The following is a 6,000-nucleotide window of genomic DNA, read 5'->3' as shown; positions in this document are numbered from 1 at the left end:
GAAAGTTTCCAGAAATCTGAAAGTACTTTCATTTCACCTTTCTGAGACTGCATTGCCTGAAGATTTTAGTCTAAAAGAGTCTCTTCTTGAGCATAAAGTGACTCAATGTCTATATAAGTCTTTAATTACCTTGATATTTAACAGATGAAGTAGAGAAGTTAATATAGACAATGAATGCAATCTTAAGCAGCTACCCCAGGGAGGTACAAAACTTGGTTGCTAGTACTGGTGACCTTTAACTAACAGAAGAATGGTATAGCACTGGTCACCTTAGGGATTTAATGTGGTTGTTTAAGAAGAGATTGCCTGTTGAAGGTGGCCTTTGGCAGCTATTGCTGTATTTATGCTAGCAGCGATTCAGCCAACACTGACTTTATGTTCCAAAAATGTAGACCAAAATAAAATGAACTACTGTATTTTTTACTAAAGAAAATTAGAAAATTCTATTGCCAGTAGGTTAGAACTTCAGACTAAAATAAACCTTAAGTAAAAATTATGTTTTCTCCAATTAGAAAGCTTTGATCCACAGAGTACCTTGTTTAAGGTCAGAGGCAGATCCAAGATGAGAACTCAGATCTCCAAATTCCCAAGCCAGTGTAGGCCAATCAATATTTAAGGAATGATGACTAAGACATACTTCAAATTTTTATTTTAAGTTCTGAATCATAAAATTCTAGCCTTAATTTTTGCTTTTTGAGTCATATATATAATGAAACTTGACCTAGCAGGGTAAGTATCAATCTTTCACAAATAACCAAAGCAAGATAGAAAAAGCTGAATAATCCATTGATATTAACATATCAGGCTCATAGCTCTGGACAGTACATTATCCCCAAAGGGAAATGACAAATGAAAATGCAAGTCTGAAATGTTCGACCTAACCCCCTTCATCCTTTAGGTCTCAATTGAAATGAACACTCCTGCAGGAAAACTGTCCCTGGTCCTCTATAGAATGCAAAAATGGCTTCCTGGACATACAATCATTACAATTCCAGAGAGTACTATACTTGTTCCATTGTCATAATCTTCAAATTCTTAGTAATTTTTGAATAAGAGGCTGAAATTTCATTTTGCATGGCGCGCTTGAAATTATATGGCCAGTCCTAATATTGTGTTTCTTTGCTCTGGTGTTTGCACTGAGAACACCTTGCATTTCTCCTTCATAGCATGACTATATTTAATTATGTAAGATCTTGCTTGCTATTTCTTTCCACTTTTATAGTGTCAGCTCCAGGAAAACAAAAAGTAAGTTTTATCTATTTCACCTTTTTATTCATTCTGCTTAGTGGAGTTGCTGGATTAAAACAGCTTTGACTGGAGGCATCACGCTACCTGACTTCAAACTATACTACAAGACTACAGTAACCAAAACAGCATGGTACTGGTACCAAAACAGAGATATAGACCAATGGAACAGAACAGAGCCCTCAGAAATAATACCACACATCTACAGTCATCTGGTCTTTGACAAACCTGACAAAACAAGAAATGGGGAAAGGATTCCCTATTTAATAAATGGTGCTGGGAAATTTGGCTAGCCATAAGGAGAAAGCTGAAACTGGATCCTTTCCTTACTCCTTAAATAAAAAATAATTCAAGATGGATTAGAGACTTAAATGTTAGACCTAATACCATAAAAACCCTAGAAGAAAATCTAGGTAGTACCATTCAGGACATAGGCATGGGCAAGGACTTCATGTCTAAAACACCAAAAGCAACGGCAGCAAAAGCCAAAATTGACAAATGGGATCTAATTAAACTAAAGAGCTTCTGCACAGCAAAAGAAACTACCATCAGAGTGAACAGGCAACCTACAGAATGGGAGAAAATTTTTGCAATCTACTCATCTGACAAAGGGCTAATATCCAGAATCTACAAAGAACTCAAACAAATATACAAGAAAAAAACAAACAACCCCATCAAAAAGTGGGCAAAGGATATGAACAGACATTTCTCAAAAGAAGACATTCATACAGCCAACAGACACATGAAAAAATGCTCATCATCACTGGCCATCAGAGAAATGCAAATCAAAACCACAATGAGATACCATCTCACACCAGTTAGAATGGCAATCATTAAAAAATCAGGAAACAACAGGTGCTGGAGAGGATGTGGAGAAATAGGAACACTTTTACACTGTTGGTGGGACTGTAAACTAGTTCAACCATTGTGGAAGACAGTGTGGCGATTCCTCAAGGATCTAGAACTAGAAATACCATTTGACCCAGCCATCCCATTACTGGGTATATACCCAAAGGATTATAAATCATGCTGCTATAAAGACACATGCACACATATGTTTATTGCGGCACTATTCACAATACCAAAGACTTGGAACCAACCCAAATGTCCGTCAGTGACAAACCGGATTAAGAAAATGTGGCACATATACACCATGGAATACTATGCAGCCATAAAAAGGGAAGAGTTTGTGTCCTTTGTAGGGACATGGGTGCAGCTGGAAACCATCATTCTTAGCAAACTATCGCAAGAACAGAAAACCAAACACCACATGTTCTCACTCATAGGTGGGAATTGAACAATGAGATTACTTGGACACAGGAAGGGGAACATCACATACTAGGGCCTATTGTGGGGAGTAGGGAAGGGGAGAGGGGAGGGATAGCATTAGGAGATGTACCTAATGTAAATGACGAGTTAATGGGTGCAGCACACCAACATGGCACCTGTATACATATGTAACAAACCTGCACATTGTGCACATGTACCCTAGAACTTAAAGTATAATAAAAAAATAAAAATAATAAAAAATAAAACAGCTTTGATAAAAATCTGCTGATAAATATACAGATGAATAAATCAATAAACTGTTTCATTTTTAGTAAATGGATAAATAAAAGAAAATTGGAGAACATTTTTGATTTGAATAGAATGGTAGGCAGCCTGGAGATTTTTGGGGAGGTTCAAAAAATGACAGCAGATATATAGAGGGAGTAAAGTATCATGAGTTATAAATGTCAAGCAAAAAAGTTTGTGCTTGTCATATGTGGAAATACAGAAGTTCTCATGAGCTTTTAAGTTACAAAATGATAACACAGTTAGTGCCTATATTTCTAGGTTGAATTTTATACCATGAATACATGGTATTCCTCTGCTTCTCTAATAGGAATAAAATGCCATGGTATATTTTACTATTTGTTAACAAATTCCATTCACCATCAACTATGCAACAAGTTTTACTGACTTAATCCTCACAAAAATCCTTTAATGCTGGTTCCAAATTTTTCAAAAAAAGGAAATTGAAACTTTAAAAGATTCACTAATTTTCCCAATGTAACATCAGAAGAGGAAGTTATGGAATTTGGGAACAGGTTTCTTTGAGAAAATTACCAAAATTTTCCTACCATTTAAAGATGTGTTATCAGCTTAAGCCTTTACTTTTTAAGTGAATATTTAACTACTTTGTATAAACTAGCTCTGTGTAACTATTGGAAGAGAATCACACAGGTAAAACATGCTTAGGACCAGCTACATGTTCTATTGAGAACATTTTCTAGATGAATTAAATCTCAAAGAATTTAAAGGATGTCTCTGGAAAGTTTCACTTTTTGTCAAAGTCCTGGAGGAAGATAAGGAACTTTGAGACGATTTTTCACCAAAGGTACTCCAATTACAACCGTATTAACTTTTTTCAGAGAGAAAATTAGAGGAGAGAGAGTAGAAAAGACTTAGGGCCATAGCAATACTGCGTAATATCTTTTTAAACACTGCAGTGTTTAAAGAAAATGGAGCTCCAATTAAATTAAAAAGACATAAAACAGTTCAATTTGATAATTTCACCTAGTTAAATCATAAAATAATTAAAATAAAATATTCAAATCCAATCACTTTGAGATAGTTCTTGGCATAGGCCTCTGAGTAAATGTTCATGCTCGTCTTTACCCAGAAGTTTACTGTTATTATAGATAGTTTTATATCATTACTACTACTATAATTAACCATTAATTGAATGTGCATTATGCTGTCTTCTCTCACTTAGATACTAGCTGTGGTCCTGCTACACAGATGTCAGAGAAAGAAAGATATCACTTAAAACCCTCAGCAGGTTGGAAATAAACATGATATGAAATTTGGATGAATAATCTGGTTGCCCTCCATAAAGAATACAAAGTCTTCACTTCTATATACCAAAATAAATTCAATTTTATTAAAGGGCTGCCTTTCTTAAAAAACAAAGAAAGCATAAAATTACTAGGTTATTAGTATAGGTTTGAGGATCAGAACAGCTAAGATTTCATTTCAGCTCCACTTCTTATTAGATGTGTGATGTTAAACAACATAATTTATCTCTCGCCCTAGTCTTTTAATCTCTAGAGATTATAATTTATTTTATAAAGTTGTTATAAAGGATTAAATTAGATAACACATGTAAAGTTCTTAGTATTTTCTGTAGGTTTATAAGTATACAGTTATGTTAATATCACTATTATATTCAATCAATATGAATCTGCCCTCATAGATTACTTTGTCATTTTAATGTAACAAATTTAAATAGAAATATGAGGTAAGAGAAATACTGTTATTGATTTTAATGTCAAAACATTATTTAAATAAGGCTCAAGAAAAAAGTCAAATTTCTACTTGCCATTATTTGTACATACATGCATTAATTTTTTTTACTTTATTGTGACAAAATTTATATACATTTGGAAATCACAGATATTAAGTGCATAATTTGATGGGTCTTAACACATGTATAAACCTGTGAAGCCAACACTTCAATGAAGATGTAGAATAGTCCCATCATCCCAGAGAGTTTTCTCATAGCCCTTTCCTGTCAATCTTCACACTCCAAAAGAAATCACCATTTTAATGCCTATCTTAATGGCTTTGTTTATGGATTTTATATAATAGGACTCACATATTTAGTACTCTTTTTTTTGAATGGCTTATTTCCTTAATATCATTTTCTTGAGATTGAGTCATGGTGTTCTATCTATTGCTGGTAATAATATTTCATTGTATGAATACATTACACAATAGTTTATTTATTCCTATACTGATGGACATTTTCCCCATTTTCTTTTCTTGAATTTCTTAAATATGTTCACAATGGGGTTTTAAATTTCTAGTCTTCTAATTTTATCAGGTGGAGCATCTCAGGATCTATTTATATTGACTACTGCTTTTCTTATGTTGTATTTTGTGTTATACGTTTCTGCTTTGTCATATACTTATGAATTTATTATTGTATGCTTAGATAATATAGATACTACATTTAGAGCCTCTGTTACACTGTCTTTATTGAAAAAGTATTATGTTTTAGTCTGGCCAACAGAAATAGTTCTAGCAAATCTTTTCTATACTTTCACACTGTTTTTTGTTTTTCCCTGGCAATATTTTAAGAAAATTATTATAGACAGAAATAATGAAAGAATTATACAGTGATGGTAGTATATGAGTGAAAACTCAAATCCCATCATTTTGAGATAGTTCTAGGCAACAACCTCTTATATACCTCTCATGTGAGTGAAAATTCATATACCGCCATTTTTTACAATTGTCAAAACTTTGCTATGTTGATTTGGTTTTACATCTATTTATCTATCCATATGTCATTTGTTGATACATTTCAAGGCGAGGTGCAAGCATCAGTAACCTTCACATCTAAAAAGTTCAGCATTTCAGGCTTGTTTATTAATATGGAACTACATTGCTATTTGTCCTTAGTCTTGAGAGCATATCCCTTCCTCCAGGGTGTTGTCATTACTGTCAAGGTGGGGATTTTCTATAGCCAAAATTGAAGGTTTGAGGTTCTCACCAAGATTACTCTGACTGTAATATATCTAATGTCTCCCGGCACTGTATGACCACTAGTGTCTGTTCAGATCTCAGTTACACAGTAGCCACTATCTTTGTGGCATCTTACTGTGTGTGTATACTCAGTGCAGAGTAGTGTTTAGGAAGTTCTTTCTTATGCAGACATATTTTATAATCTCTCTACACAGCTCTCTTCTCTTTATACAATGCCTCATT

The sequence above is a fragment of the Rhinopithecus bieti genome, unplaced genomic scaffold (assembly GCF_001698545.2).
Source record: "Rhinopithecus bieti isolate Rb0 unplaced genomic scaffold, ASM169854v2 scaffold_12859, whole genome shotgun sequence".
Lineage (NCBI taxonomy): Eukaryota > Metazoa > Chordata > Mammalia > Primates > Cercopithecidae > Rhinopithecus > Rhinopithecus bieti.
Note: the sequence above shows the minus strand (reverse complement) of the source record.